General features: G+C 44.9%; 1 pseudogene; it reads right to left on the reverse strand.

Moving 5' to 3' along the window:
• Nucleotides 1-632: 632 nt before the first annotated feature.
• Nucleotides 633-13292, reverse strand: LOC111812476 (annotated as a pseudogene).
• Nucleotides 13293-17159: the final 3867 nt, after the last annotated feature.

Below are 17159 nucleotides of genomic sequence, written 5' to 3' on the forward strand. Positions count from 1 at the left end.
GTGCACAAATTTATAGTTATCATCAAATTTATAAAAAGAGCCATTGTCTCCTGGTTTCCATCCCTTCACCCCTTTTTTCTTCAATTACAGTGACTCCTACTACCCCACAAGTCTGTTCACTTATTTACAGTATTAGTTTACTTCTGGGTATTATTTTCGTTCATTTCCACCAGGTTTGTGTTCTGTTAAGCCATTAAGCTCCTAAGTGTGATACGGAGCAATAGCACACTTCATAGGGCCCTAGAGGTTTCTTATGACCAAAGCTGAATCTGTCCTCTCTTTGAGTGAGGTAAATCCACTGGGGGAAAAACAAAAGGAGAACCACTAAAATAGGTTTCAATTCACACTGCAGAATATCTCTCCAGTGAGAGCACAAGATACACGATTTTTCAAAAGTCATAAATCTGGGGCTGGAGAGATGGCTCAGTGGTCTAAAGCACCTACTTGAAACAAGCTTGGCGAAAGCACAGGGACCGTGGTTCGATCCCCAGCACCACATGCCAGCCAGCCCCGCCCCCTGGTGGGCTGAGCTGGCCACACACACACACAATAAATAAATGTAATAAATAAAAATAAATAAATATATTTTTTTAAAAAAAGTCACAAATCTGAAACAGGACTTGGATTCTCCCTTAGTCATAATCTGAAACAGGCAGCTTGGGCCTTTCTTTTCCTTCAGAAGAGGTATAAGAAAGAGTAGTATCATCAATATCCATCATTCTCAATCTTCTGCAAACTCAGGATCAATGCAGAAAAACACTGAAGCACCCTTTTCCTGGGGATTCTTTGTTCTTCAAAACAGAAGCTTTGCATTTCACTAAAATACTGTCCAGTTTCACATGGAACAACATTACATGTTAAATTCCAGTTACCAGTTTGGCAATAGCATGCCCCGCTTTATAAGATGCCAGCACAGTCCCTACAGGTACCACATCCCCTTCCGTGCCCTGAGGCCTGAAGTTCCACTGGGGACTGGCGCACACATCTGCCCAGATGGGAATCTCTGGAAGTCGATCTTTAACAGGCACCATGTTTTCAACCTGGTCTGATGCATGACCTGCAACTGCTGATCCTCAAAGTCCAATAGTCTGGCCGCAGGGACATGTAATGTATAGGATTATTGTATAATATTCACCACAAAGAGTCAAATGCAAAAAAGAGTGGGGGAGCTCTGTCCACACACCAGAGACCTCAGGAATCCAGCTGAGGGCCTGGGTCCCTTGGCAATGTCCTGCAGGTGTCTAGGAGAAGATCGAGAGCCCATGGCAATGCCCTCCACGAGGCCAACTAGAGGTCTAGAGCCCATGACAATGTCTCATGAAGGCTGGATCAAGGATCTGCCCTGGGAAGGCCCCAAGGTCAGTGGTGGAAGCTAGAAATTCTGTGCTAGCAGGATGAAGGATCTGTGCTCACAGGTGGCAGAGTCTGTACCAAAACCAGGAAGCCTTGCTCAAAGGAAGAACCAGAGCTCCGGGAAAAGTACCACAGCAACCTTCAGTGACAATGAGATCCTGAGCTCCTCCGAAGGTGAGAACAGCTAGATTCATATCAGGAAAACCAGCGTGACAAGCTTCTCCAGGAGGACGAACAGCGTGCCATCTTCCCCTCCAGTTTTTTTTATGCTGTTGGTAGCAACCTTCAGGTGGGTCTGACCCACCCAGCACTGCACTGATTCAGTTCAGCTGGATGTTACAAGTTAGTTAATCCACCACAAAGTCTTATGTGATTCTATCAGTTGTAGCAGGAAGAGTAAAATGTTCCATTGCTCAACCTACAGAAGTTGCACAGAAATGAGCAAAATAACAACCCATGTTTCTCTGATTATTTTCATCAAATCTGAGTCATGTAGTCATGTTGCCATTTCATATTTCCTTTTATCATTCCAGATCCTTCATATCATATTTTTCTTATTTTTAGAAGCGTGTTGAAGGGCTGGCCAGATAGCTCAGGGGACCAAAGCACCTGCTTAGGCAGAGTGCAGCGGCCAGAGTTCAATCCCTGGCCTGCCATGCCAGCCCTGCCCTTGGGGCACACTGAGACCACGATTGAGACTGGGCATGGTGGTGCACGCCTGTAATCCCAGTGCTTGGGAGGCTGAAAACAGGAGAATCGCTACAAGTCCAATCTACGTAGTAAGACCCTGTAAACCTTGTAGACCCTATACTCAAATACACTTTAAAAAAAAAAAAGAAGAAGAAGGATGTTTCTCTACATAGAAAAAATTAAAACATATAGATAAGTAAAAGGAAGTTCAGACATAGATTGCAAGAGATAACAAAATGCCATAATATTGTTCAGAATAAAACTCTGCTGTGAATTTTAATAAATGAATAGACTGACAAGAAGTATAGTCGTGTGCAACCTAGTCAGTCTAGTCGACAATGGACCGTACACATGGCAGCAATCCCAAAAGACTATAATGGAGCTGGAAATTGTCCTGTCAACGAATGGTATCATGCTCATCATATTGTAGTAATATAATGCATTACTCACAGGCTTGTGGCAATACGGATATAAATAAGCCTATTGCACTGCTGATCACATAAAAGGATAGCGCGTGAATCACACTGCGCTTTATGGTGGTTTTTGTTTTGTTGCGAAGCAAGTTCTCACTATTAGTCCAGGCTGGCCTTGAACTCACCATGTAGCCTAGGATGACCTTGAACTCGCAGCGACCCTCCTGCCCCAGCCTTCCAAGGGCTGGAATTAGAGGTGTGTGCCAGCAGGCACAGCTCACTCACTCTATGATGTTTTCACAATGACAAATTGCCTAACAACACATTTCTCAGACATATCCCGGCACTAGGTGACACATGACTGCATACTGTTATAAATGGTTCATATTATACACAGGGCAGTATGTTATTTAAAAATAGACTAAAATTGATTAAATGTTTGTTGTAAATCTTAGAACATCCACTAAAAAATAAGACAAAATGGATGTAGATAATAAAGCAATTGAGAGAAAATAACCCCAAAAGAAGTCAGATAAAGAGGGGGAAAAAAGTAAAAGCAGATGGAGCAACTATACCAAATATTATATTAAGTATGAATGATCTAACATCACATTGAAAACGCAGATTATCTTATTTAATGGAAAAGCAAGATTCAACTATATGCTGCACATAATAAACTCATGTTAAATTCTAGATGAAGATATGACATAATTACAAGTAACATTTAATTTAATAAAGACATTTTTGACAAAATGATTAAAAAATTACACAAAACCAAAAGAAAGCTGAATCATAAAATGTTCTGAGGGGGCCGGGGAGATGGCTCAGTGGAATAAGCGCTTCCCTGGCAAGCGCAAGGGCCTGAGTTCAATCCCTGGTTCTGCAATAAATAAATAAATAAAATAAAATGTTCTGAAATCATATTGGCATAATTATCACATAGTCTATACATACTAAAACCACTGAATTACACATGCTAGATTTTTGAGGTTTTTATTTTCGTTGATTAGTTGGTTAAGGTTTGTTTTGTTTTATTTATTTCTTGTATTTTAGGGAAGGGTCTACAGGGTCTCACTACTAGATCAGACTCATGGTGATCCACCTGTTTATAGCCTCCCAAGAGCTAGGATTACAGGCATGCACCACCATGCCCAGTCTCAATCACCATGTCAGCATGTTCCAGGGGCGGGGCTCACACAGCATGCCCAGGGATTAACACCCTGCCCCAGCCCCTGCACCTGCTTGCAGGCACTTTAATCCACTGAGCTATTTGGCCAGTCCTATTTTTTAAAGAAAGTTGGAATGTATATTATTATCAAAATAAGATTTCAGAATCTTAGAAAAAGGTAAAGAAACATTTCATAATGATAAAGCGATTAATCCATCAAAAATATAATCCCTAATGTGTCTATACCTAATAACATGACAGCAAATACATGAAGCCAACTGATTGATCTGAAAGGAGAAAAGAAGAATCAAATTACATTTGGAGTTATAAACACTTTTCACTCAAAATTTGACAATAAATAGAAAATCATTAAGACTATTTAAGATTTGGAAATATTGACTAACTTGCCTGTTTGGCATTAGCAGAACATGCCACTCAACAGCAGAAGATGCCTCCTTTTCCAGTTTACATGAGCCAGTCACCAAGTCAGGCCATATTCTGAGCCATGAAATTAAAAGGGAACCACTAGTGTTTTAAACTCTTGGGTTTTGGCTTTTATTTTTTGGAGGAGGGATCAAGAATCTTAATCCAGGGGCCGGAGAGATGGCTCAGTGGTCTAAAGCACCTCCTTAGAACAAGCTTAGCAAAGCACAGGGACCGGGGTTCAATCTCCCAGCACCACATGCCAGCCAGCCCCGCCCCCTGGTGGGCTGAGCTGGCCACACACACACACACACACACACACACACACAATAAATAAATATTTAAAAAAAAATTTAAAAAAAAAAAGAATCTTAATCCAAAACTGAGTCTCAGTTTCCTCCTCAGTTCCTCTAGCACTGCTCTCTGCCATTCTCTCATGACCCAAGTCCTTCCAGAGGTGGGGTTCAGCATCTAAATTCGAGTCTTCACACTTCCTGCTAATGTCCCTGGCACTGAACCCTTAGGTGTGCCTGGCCACTGTCAGCGCTCAGACTTACTTCCTTTTGCCTCCTCTTCATGAATCTCTAGGCTCTCGCCTCAGCTGCCCAAAGTCTGGCTCACCAATTAATTCAACAAGCATTTATTGAAAACCCACTGTGTATCAGGCACCAGGCCAGATGCTGAAAATACCGGTAGGGCAGACGTGGTTCCTTTTCTAAAGCAGATACTGTCTACTGTGGGATACAGACAAGTAGTAAGACAATTACAGAGTGCTGTGATAAGTTCTATGAGTAACCAAGTTCAGAGAGCCTTGAAAGGACAGAGGATAAATGCATAATTTGGACTTTCAGCTTATGAAAACATTCTGGAGGAAATGAAATCAAGGCCGAAACACAGCGGATGAGCTGGAGTTAGCCAGGAGGGTAGTGTTGTAATTAGGGGTTTTGCAAGGGGGATGATATAATACAGGACACATATAGTATAAAATTATTTTATGATAGTCACCTAGTGAATCATATACAAAGAGAATGCAGGAAATCTGTCTATACGCTAAAGACCAAAGACTCCAGCTGAGGGCCTGGATCCCACAGCAATGTCCTGCATGAGCTCAGCTGACATCCTAGAACCCATGACAGTGTCCTTCACAAGTTCAGCTGGAGGCCTAGAGCCTATGACAATGTCTCATCTGTGTCATGGATCTGTGCTAGAGAGGCCCAAAGGTCAGTGGTGGAAGCTAGAAAGTCTGTGCCAGTGGGATGAAGGGTCTGTGCTAGCGGGCTGAAGGATCTCAACTGGAGCCAGGAAGCAGTGCTCAAAGTAAGGGTCAGAACTCCCTGAAAAGGACCACAGCCATCCTCAGCCACAGTGAGGCCCCAAGCTCCTCTGACAAAGACAACAGCCAAGTCTATATCAGAATGGCCAGCATGACATGCTTCTCTAGGACAATGAATAGCATACCATCCTCCCCTCTGGAACCAGGAAGTGACTCAAAGTGAGGACCAGAGCTCCCCCAGCGCAAAGTGTAGCCATTCTCAGCGAATGCAAAGCGTAGCCATCACCCAAGCTCCTCTGATGGTGAGAACAGTTGAGTTCATCAGGAAAGCCACCATGACATGCTCCTTCAGGAGACATAACAGCTCCCTAACAGCTTCAAACTTCTTCTTTAGTCCTGCTTCTCACTGCGGGCAACAACCCCCAGGTGGGCCTCCCACACCCAGCACCATGCTGGTTCAGCTCAGCTGGGTGTTACTAGTTGACCACCAGTTGTCAGTCCATCACAAATAGGAACAAATGATAAAATATTCTGGGCCAGTGGTTCTCAAAACATAGTTCCAGGAACATCAGCCTCAAAGTAGAACTTGTTAGAAATGCAAATTCCCAAACCCTTCCCCAAACTTACAGAGTTAAACCACTAAGAAGAATATATGCAGTGTATTATTTGTTGAAACTGTACTTCTGATTTGATTTGAAACTGTATCATTGCTATCTGTTTATCAATAAAACTTTGAAAAAAAACAAAAACAAAAACAAAAATGGGCATCTCAGATGAATACATACCTCTCAGGTGAAGAAATACAAACAGCAAATAAATATATGAAAAAAAAAACTTACAGGGTTAAAAATTCTAGACGTGCATAGCAGCAAAATCTGTTTTAACAAATTTGCAAGGTTATTCCGATATATGGCCAAGTTTGAGAATTATCATTCTATACTTACCTGGCAGGGGAGATACCATGATCATGAGAATTACCATTCTAGACTGGGAAAGAAAGAGCACATACAAAGTCCTGGGAAGAATGTGGCATCCCTTTCCCCCGAGTCATACTCCAGTTATGAGAAGGATGACCTCAGTGGTCCATCTGAGACAGCAACACCAGGGCCAGTTTAGTTCCCAGGTAACAAAAAAACTAGAATAACAGGGGCCAATCATTTATAACCCTATTGCATACACCAGGCTGTATGCTTCACCTTGTAGGTCTTATCTAATCCTCTGTATATTCCTATTATCATGCCCATCTCACCGATATGGAAATTGAGGCCACAGAACTTGCCTGCCTTGCCTCAGCTGGTAAGATCAGCACCGGAATTTAAGCCCAGTAGTCTCTGACTCCAGCACCCATTGACTATTCTATACCAGTCTACAGTTCCAGAAAAAATTCATGATTAAGCGGTTAGGACCCTTAAGGGGTCACCTCACTAAGGCTCCCGGGAATGAATAGGCAGACAGGGCAGCCATTGTCCAACAACTTCTCAACTTGATTTATTTACCTTTGGAGATAGACCCCAAAATGAGCCAACTTGCCTTTGTAAAGAAATTCTGTACCAGATGGTGATCCTGGCTGATTCTGGCTGGTCACAGTAGTGTCCCTGGGGCCCCATGGTTAGTCTTTGATTAAAGAGCAGAAAAAAAGAATTGCAAGTATTCAGAGCCTAGCAGAAGAAAGGCACACTTGAAAGGAACGATTACACTTTTGTCCAGAGCAGTAACATAAGTCACATGTGAACAGCGCAGGGTGAAGATAAACAGAGGTAAAACTGCAGTGTTCGCCTCTCCGGTGGGCCCTGGTGGGCGGATGCTGGTGCCCATTCTCATTGTCTGTCTCACGTGTCAAAAGCTGCTGGTCCGCCTCAGCTATTTTTGTCAGGATGGAAAAGTGTGGCAGGTGCTGAGCTGAGCAGTTCCAACCATGGTGCTCAGCAAGTGCTGAGATAATTTTGCAGCTGAGTGCACAGAAGCTGAGAGCCACGGCTGGCACATAAAACCCATCTGCTGCCCCGAGTGTGGCAGAATCCCAGGAGGACAAGGTGAAGGGTGAAGTGCACCCTCCTACTCCGCTGCAGCTGCCCTGTGTCTGCCTATGAAAACACCCTGAACCTCTGTGACACCATTGGCCCTGGCCATGACCAGATAACGTATAACAGGCAGTGCTGGCATGCTACAAAAGTGTGCTTTTATTTTATTATTATTATTGTTTTTGTTGTTTTTAATGTATTTAGTACAGGGTCTGCAGGGTCTCACTAAGTAGATTGGACTCATAGTGATTCTCCTGTTTTCAACCTCCCAAGAGCTGGGATTACAGGTGTGCGCCACCACACCCAGTCTCATTTGCCATCTCAGTTTGCCCTGGGGGTGGGGCTGGCATGGCATGGGGATTGAAGCCCTGTCCCCTGTGCCAGCCTAAGCAGGCGCTTTAGTCCACTGAGCTATCTGGCCAGCCAAAAAGTGTGCTTTTCTTGCCCCTAGTGTGAAGCCTCTTTGTTGGGACACCCAGGTTAAAGCAAAATAATCAAATTTTTGCAAGGACAAAGTACCAATCTGTAAGGTAATGTCACAGTCACGAAACAGACTGGGTGATTCAGCAAGGCTGCAGGAATTGCAGCTGGACCATGTGGCTTCAGGATAACAAGAATGATGATCAAACCCAGGAGCACTGAGATCCCCTGTTGTGTTTGTCAGACTTGAAACCAGAGCAACGTATTCAGGATTCCATGGATTCCTGGCTTGGTCTGGTATCACGGTATCCATCTTCAGTGGATGAAGAAAGCCAGCTGAAGTCATCGTTATCTTCCCTACAAATTCCAAGGAAATAGAAGCAGAAGGCTGTGAGAAAACAGCCGGCACGGAACCGCTGAGCTCTCCTACGCTGCACGGGAATGTGACCCTTAAATAGACTGAGTTCAGAGTTATGTCCAGAAAACAAAACAAAAAAAATCACGCCTCAGGAGAAGCTAGTGCCGTGGCCAGTCCTCAGGAGATCCCGGTCGCAGGCCCGGCCACAGCAGCTCAAGTTTTCAGATGATGTCACTGACCATGGAAACCATGATAACATCAACACTGCAGTCCCCAGTGAATGCGAGGATGCTGGCCTACCAGGCGCAGGGAAGGAACCGGGTCGCATCGCTGTTTCCAGGGAGAGGGAGGAAAGTCCTGCTCTAGCAGCTCCTCGATAATGTTAGCGCAAGAAGGTATTCACCCAAAGACAGACTGTAGCTGCCTGCCCCAATAACCATGAGAAATTGACATGGACGCCATCCATGCGCCTACCAAGAACACTGATCCCTCTTTCAGACACTAGGTACCTCAGAGCCTGGAAGGGTACAGGCTTTGGGAATTCCGTGGGGAGGAGGAGGATTCCTGGTGTTCCTCCTCCTCTTCTGACTCAGCTGGAGGATATTTCTTGTTCAATCCATCCTTCAATTCTAGCCACAGAGATACACTTTACTTGACAGAACTTTCTAGTCCAACTTCTGCACTTCCTGGCTCTCAATTTGGTCAGAGGACAACTGAATCCAAGAAGGAAAAAGGATAAAACAGAAAAAAGAACATGTATTATTTCTTAACTTACTTACAAGATATAGAGATTGTTTATAACTTAGTCACTGACCATGAGAATAACATCCTTTTTGTTTTCTGAAGTGAGGATCAAACCCAGAGCTTTTGTACTGAACTGCAACCCAGCCCATTTTAAAATTTAATTTGAGACAGGGTCTCATAAAGTCACTAAATTCCCCCGTCTGGGCTCAAACTTTTGATCTTCCTGCTTTAGCCTCCAAGAATGCTGGGATTACAGATGTGCTCCAGCATGCCTGGCCACTCTTCTTTTCCTCTATGGAAAATTTGCTGAGCTAGTTCAAAGTGTTTTCTTTGCCTTTATCGATGAGAAGCTAGCTGTGATTAACGTTTAAATGAGTGATTGCTCTCCTTCACCCTCCTGGGACGGTACCCTTGGTAGTGACAGCTCATTGCAGCTCTCCATAGCTACTTTGGTGTCTAATCCTCAAGGTAATACCCAAGAAGTTCTCGCAAGGTGATTGGACAGGGTGCTGATTTTAGAATACAGAGAACTCCACGCAGCTTTATAGTTTGTCATTTATGTACTTTTTGTCTGGCTCCAGGCCCCCTTTGCCTGTCTTACTGTGAGGTCATGTCACAATCACGAAACAGACTGGGTGGCTCAGCAAGGCTGCGGGAATGGCAGCTGGACCACGTGGCTTCAGGATAATAAGGATGATGCTGATCAAACTGCAGGCAGCCACACTGCCCTGGTTCACGTGCTGCAGCTGATGGTGCCCAGCTCATCGGTCCCTTCCCTGTCCCCGTTAGCCAGGTAAACGTTGCACTGGGTTAGCTCCGGGTACGGGTTGAGAAGAAGAGCAGCATTGCTATGTGTAGCATAGTGGGTCGTAGCCCTACGTGTATTTCTAAATTCCTGGTGCAAATGTTGATGTAGCTACAGAAGTTCATAGTTTAAACGTAATTTTTTGTATCACTAAATTTTGTTAGGGAAGGGGATACAGCATTTCTGATTGCCTGTATTTTAGTTAGGGTTATAAGTTTAGGTGGTCAAAATAAAAAACAAAAAAAAAAGTTTAGGTGGTCAAGTTTATATTGTCTACAAATTATTATTATTATTATCATTATTGTCTTTTTGAGATGGGTTTCTCCATGTCGTTTAGGCTCAACTTGAACTTATTTTGTAACCCAAGCTGGACTCAAACTCACAGTGATCATCTAGCTGTAGCTTCTTGGATAATGAAATTTTTAGTTTTCAATATTAGAAAAGCTCTGTGTACATGGAAGAGTCATGTAAATCCTTTGGTGGAGGGTTACTGGGGATGGAGCCTAGGGCCTCACACCTACGGGTAAGGGCTGCTACCGCTAAGTTACATCCCCAGACTTTTTTAAATTTATTTTATTTTTATGTATTAGTACAGGGTCTACAGTTCTCACTATGCAGATAGGACCCCTAGTGAGTCTCCTGTTTTCAGCCTCCCAAGTGCTGGGATTACAGTCTCACGTCACTACGCCCAGTCTCAGTCGCTGTCTCAGCGCACCCCAGGGGCAGGGCTGGCATAGTATGCCAGGGATCGCACTGTGACCCCTGTGTCTGCCGAAGCAGGCACTTTAATCCACTAAGCTGTCTGGCTGGCCCTTACATTTTATTTTGAGACTAGGCATCACTGAGATGCTCAGACTGGCCTTGCACTTATGATCCTCCTGCCTTGGCCTTGCTGTATATTCTCTCTAATAATAGAGCCACATATGAGTGTTATTTATAAGCCAAACAATGTAAACTGTACAAATGTAAAAACAACAACAAAACTCACACGTACCCTTGAAACACAAGGTCAAAAGCAACAGTAGGAATTGTTTGGATGAATTTGTTCCCCTTTGGAGGTATTGGGGGATACCTGTCCCACTCTCAGCAAGTTGGTGACTATTTCTTTTTCTTTTTTTGGTTCCAGGGATTGATCTCAGGACCTTGTATTTGCCAGGCAGGCACTTATGCCACTATCTCCCCAGCTTGGTGACTAAGCCAAAACTATAAGGATTTGTGATAGAAGACATCATATATTATTTATTATTTGAAGAGAAATTATTTCTTTTTATCCCTCCCCTCTAGCTAATGTGTTGGCCCTTAACTACAAGTTTGAAAATCAGGTCTTCTGATGGTGTTTTTCTTCCTACATCTCTAAGTTTCAGGGCACTTACTAATGAATACCTCAAGTGACTATGAGGTTCTAGTTCAAGAAAAGATTAGATTAGAGCTCAACTAAATGAATTGCTACCTTGGCTGTCCCATTATTGCATAGGTCTCAGGCCTAGTGTCACCCAGAACCTCGAGGGAAGTTTAATATATATGAATAAGAAACAGACAAGCAAAAAGAGGCCAGGACAAAATCAAAACATGGACTTGGACCCTTGGGTGGACCAGCTAGGGGGAAGAAAGGAAACCCCATGTCTCACCATGTCCCTCCTCCGAGGCACCCTTTTCCTTGATAGAGATGCCCAACAGGCGACAGCAGGAGGCCTAGCAGCTCAGCTCAGCAACTCAGGGCTGCTCAGCTGAAAAATCCTCACTAAATCCTAACCAAAGCCTCGGGTAAGCACTGGAAGTGTGTGAGAAATAAATGTACATTTGGCTGAGATGCATTTGATAATGCATAGTATGAGCCTCAAATAAGCTTTCAGATTCTGACCTAACTATATCCATCTAGCAAATGTCACCTTGAGAAGAGTCATGAAATATGAGGGGGGAAAAACAGGACAAAAATTGCAGAAGCAGAACGATTCCAATCATGCTTAAAGTACTTGATATAAAAAGAAGGCTCCGTGCTAAAAGGTTAAAACAGTTTCTCACCCATTGAATATTCACAAAACAGCCTAGGTTCAAGAGGAAGATTTATGTACCAAGATGTTCTTTGCAAGATTTTAACAAAAATGATGATGAGAGACAGGGCCACAGTAGGCAAAAATTAGCTGTTTCTGGGCTTCCTGGAGAACCTCCCTGAGAGTTAAAGTCCTAGCTCTCCTCCCCCAGAGGATTTACCCTGCTGTGCTAGGGATTAAATATTGACCCAGGGAACCGCAGATTAAAGGGTGTTCAAGCAGAGCTAAACCAAAGGCAGTTCTGTGTAAATTTTGCCTTGTGCCTGCTTACCCATCGCTCCCTGCACAGCCTGCACTGTGGGTTTCTGGTGGCCTGACACGCGACCAGTGCCCCTCTGTATCCCAGAGCAGGACAGCAGCAGCATTTTGTTGCTGTGCAAAATTTCCTCAGTGGCTACCCCTTGCTCTGCTCCAAGGCAGGGCTCTCCCCGGGATCAGCAAAACTGCCACCTGCAGGCCAAATCTGATCCATCATCTGTATTGTTGGTAAAGTTTTCTTTCACACACACACACACACACACACACACACACACAGTGTTTCTGTGGCTACAAGATTAGGGATAATACATTATGGAAAGGAATGGTGTGATAAAAATTATACATGCCTTGTGATTCCAATCGTGGGTTCAACACTTAAGGACATGGCTAGAAGAGAATCTAGCAACGTCGCGATGGCTTCTCTGTCATCTAAGACAATAATCCCATTGGAACAATTACGCCCATTCCACAGATGGGGAAGTAGTGTGGTCATTTGGGAGAGTAGAATTATGGATGGCTTATGCTAATTCCTCAGGCTGCTTTCTAAATTTTTCTACTGTCCCTTGATACTGTCCCAGAAGTGGGAAGGAAGATCCTGATGGAAAAATTCAAACGTCTCCAAGGCTCAAGTGACACAGCACAGGCATCTGTCACTGGGCCCCTAGGGGAGTGAGGAGGAAAGCTGGGCCTCTTAAAACCCTAGAAAAGACTCTCTCCTAGATTCCTGTACAATTTGATTCTCTTTAAATTTGTTTTTGTGGTTCTGGGGATTGAAAGCAGGGCCTTAGTGCTTACCCACACCTCCAGCCTTATTTATTTATTTGTTTATTTTATTGAGACAGGGTCTCAGTGTCACTTCTTTGCCCATGCTGGGCTCAAACTTTCAATCCTCCTTCAGCTTCCCAGACTGCTAGGATTGCAGGCCAGAGCGGTCACACCTGGCTATAGTCTACTACTTCTTCAAATGGGAGCCATCCCGGCCGCCGGCCACAGCTGCGACCTCTCTACAGGGAAACTTGGGGATTTGCTGGATCTCATCCCCTGACCTCCATCTCTGCCTCTCAGCTTCTCTGGTTCAGAATCTCTTTATAAACCAGAGAATCTGGCTTCCTTCTGATTGTTTACTGATTCAATGACTTTATTGTGTCCACAGCCCACCTAAGGCATGTTTAGACCTGTCTGTCACCCAGGCCTTGGGCACTTCCCTCTTCCCTGCTCCCCCAGACCGACCCCTGCGGGTCACCTATGCCACCCCTCAGAGTGGAAGCCTCACCTCGCCAGCACCCTTGCAACCAATGGTCAGCCCGGCCTGCATGGTGCATGAGCACGGTGTTTTGCTGAAGGTGGCACTCCAGGGAGGCAGTCAGATATTACTTCTGGTGGTGGCACCAGGAGAAGCTCCAATCAGTCCAAGCTGTAGTTAATAGTGCTAAGCCCAGCTCAGACAGCTCTCCCCATTTATTCCATCAAGCTTTGCCATTATCACTAAATTTTGTCTCCAGCTAGTCATGGCGGTGCACACCTGTAATCCCAGCAGGCTGAGACAGGAGGATTACAGACAGCTCAAGGCCAGCCCAGGCTAAGTTCAAGCCCAGATAAAACTACATAGAGGGGCCGGGGAGATGGCACAGTGGAATAAGCACTTCCCTGGCAAGCACAAGGGCTTGAGTTCAATCCCCGGTCCCGCTAAAAAAAAAACTACATAGAGAGACTCTATCTCTAAATAAATAAATAAATAATTTTTCTCTCAAAGGGAAACTGATTCTGAGCCGAATCAAACCCACCAGCCATACACCTTAAATGTCTCAGCTCCCAGCCTTCCTTTTCTTTTTGGTACGAGGGCTTGAACTCAGGACCTTGAGTTTGCCATTCCAGTGGCTCTTAAATAAACCTTGAGCGCTCATTAAACAAACGTAGCTCCTGCCCTGCAGAGCTTTAAGCTTTGCCTCCAAATTCCAGGCTGCAAATTCATTCTAACCTTGGGTTCTAAGCAAACTTCATTCCTAAGCAACTTGAGCTGCTCAGATCAATAATTCAGGCTGCTGTGGTCCTAGTTCTGTGGTCAGTTCCACTCTGAACTGGATCATCGGATGGAAACAGCTAACAATGAGTGCCTGCGTTAAAGCCACAGGCCACCTTAATCCCCACTACGGAGCCAGCCTGGGATCCCAGGACAGGAAGGCAGTGACCTGCTTGGTCACTGTCATGGTGAGGTAGGAGGTGGGAAGTAGCTTGGCCTGGCTGAGCAGAGAGGTGTGGTGAGATCCTAGGATCTGCACAGCGCTGCCTCTCCGGCCCTGCATGTAGAAGGTCTCACGGTTTCCATGAAGTGTAGACAGCATAAAAGGACCCTGAACACCAGGAAGAGCTCATGATCGTGGCTTTCCCCATGGCGTCCCGCCCTGTGGCCCTCGAGGTGTACACTTTTCCTTCTTTCATTCAGCCCAAGTTCCCTCTGCAGAGCCACTTTCTCCTCCACTTGCCACATAAACTTTGCTACCATTTTTGCTGTTGTCTTGTTTAGTGCTTTGAGATGTGAAACAGCTGAAAACCTAGAGGCAATTTCCCCAAAACCCCATAGAAGGGCATTATCATGGGTGAGGGGGTCGGGGTAGGTTCCCAGGATCTTACGCATAACAAAGAATTGGAGCGGCAGTAGGGCAAAAGCAGTTCAGTCTAACAAGGTTTAAAGGGTGAAGGAATGCTCAGAGCAAGCGACTTACACCAGCAGAGTGGTAAATGGCACAAGTGCTGAAGGTCCTAAGAATGGGAAGTGCTGTGTCAGGTCTAGGGCACCTCCCATCAGGTCTTCCAGAGCATGACTGACAACCTGACTGACAGGATGCTGAGTCATGCTGTATCCATTGCGCATGTCCTTTCCCTTCATTTGCTCTGCCATAACCAGGCTGTGAGAGGTAGTCCCTAGGTATGAAATCTTAAGGAGCTCCAGCTTTAAGTGAAGAAAATCACTATAGTTCATGCAGGTCTAGTATCTATGTCCTGGTTTGGAATTTTGGGCATTTCCAAGGATCTTTGTTCTTTTTATCTCTGCTTCTAGCACGCGGGCCTTAGGACAAAGGCCAGTGAGGAGGCATTGGCCCTGGGGCATTGCCCAGGTTCCAGTAAGTAGAGGTGAGTAGTGCCTGCGTAGCCCTAATTGCACTATCCGTATTAATGGGGACTGTGACAGGCTGCTGTTGTAAGGTGTTCTGAGCAGAAATAAAAGGATCCAACGTGGGCCTTGGCTCAGCCCTGCCCCAAAGCCAATAAGAGGACCTGGGGTGTTGGCAGGACTTCAAGGGCAGGAAGTCTGAGTGGGGACATGGAGCCCACCAGCAGTTGGGACTCTATCGTACCTCCTTCCAGGCTCTTAGATGGCTCCTAGTCAGGTTGGAGTTAGCAGAATGAATGAAAACAGGTGGGAAAGAAGGAGTAGAACAAAGCCAGAGCCCCTTCCCCTAGTTGGGCTTCATTTTCTGTGGGAAGGGCAGATTTAAAAAAAAAAAGCAAGGATTTATTCAAAGCCTTGTCACCTGAATTACCATCTCACCATGTACAGCTGTCAGAGTTTTTTGTAATGAAGATTGGTGGGGGGAAGGGACTACAATGCAACAATAGACTCGTCCAGGCTTGTTTCAACCCTTCACGGGCCCAGACTTCTTCCTTCCTTCCCTGTGGAAATAAAACAAGACCTTGCCCCGGTGCCAACATCTACATTTCCGTTCATTTATCTGGGCTGAGGAGAGGCGAGAGTGGCTATTTGTGCCCAAGGCCTGAGGAAGTTTAGAGGAGCCACTCATCTCTAAAAGAGGAATGTATATAACTTAAAGTTCTATTTTACCCTGTCAGTTGCAATCCCCACTTCTCCTCCCTGCTTTATCTCAGCCCTTAATCTTGAGGTCCTTGAAGTGCCACATGGTCTGGCTCGCTGTCGCAGGTTGGATCAGCACAGACTCCGTCAGAGGTAGCTGGGGAAGCTAGATGCTTCGGCCAACATTAGCCAAGTAGCTGCATGGTCAGTTGGCACCGAAGGGTCTTCCCATGCTTGTTGCTAACTCAGAAAAAGGTAAGGAAGACAGCTATGGATACTGTTCTGACTAAAGTCACACCAAAGAATTTTCCTGTGGTGAGAAGCAGCAGCTCCAGCAGCCCCTTTGTCACAGAATCGCGGCAGTCAGTCTGCAGCTTCTGGATGGCACTCAGACCCTGCTGCCATCCTCACCCAACTGGCACCATCGAGACACCTAAGAAAACAACCAGTCAGTAGGAAGAGCCCAGCAGCTCTTAAACAACCCTTTTCTTTTTTACCCACGAAAGCGTTCAGAAGCAGGTGATATAATTAATAGGAAATGAAGGAGAATTATTAGGTTCAAAAGTGTCCCCAGCAGCTACTGGAATATCCTTGGATTCCCAATTAGGAGTTCGTCACTAGACAAGGTCTGAGGTAGTCCCCAAAGTCGACATGGAGGACCTTGGTTGACCCATCTGTGGGGCATGTGGCAGGTTCACTGACTTCCATCCTAGAAAAAGAAAGTGGACGCAACTAGAGACCACACTCAAAAGTGAAATAAATCAAAGCTGCATGTGTAAACATCGTATTTTCTCCCCAAATAGTAAATAAAATCCAAAAGGCACAATGGGCACTGCAAAAGGGAAAGAATCTGTTCAAAGGGAAGGAACAACTGGAATGAGCGGAAGGAAAAAAGAAAGAAAAAAAGAAGGGGAAAATATATGTATATATAGACTAGCTTGGACACTTGTACTGCTGATTTCTACTGGTCTATTGAAGGAAAAAATGCTTAATTTTTAAAATTCTTCTTAATTTTTTGACCAATTTGGCATGCTTATATCTGGTAATCTGGACAACTAATTTGAGAACAATAATATACAATACAACAACTGAGGCATGGTGGCACACACCTGTAGTCCCAGCACTCAGGAGGCTGAGGCAGGAGGATTGTTGCAGGTTCGAGACCAGCCTGGGCTACAAAGTGAGTTCAAAGCTGGCCTGACCTGCATAGCGAGACCCTCTCAAAAAGACAAACAAAAACAAAAAGGAAAACAAGGCAAACAAACACATTGTTGAATTCCTATCTTTGGGGGGTATTTAGTACAGGGTCTCACTACACAAATTGGACTCGGATTGATTCTCCTGTTTTCAGCCTCCCAAGTGCTGGGATTA

Source organism: Octodon degus, unplaced genomic scaffold (genome assembly GCF_000260255.1).
Source record: "Octodon degus isolate 3935 unplaced genomic scaffold, OctDeg1.0 scaffold00126, whole genome shotgun sequence".
NCBI lineage: Eukaryota > Metazoa > Chordata > Mammalia > Rodentia > Octodontidae > Octodon > Octodon degus.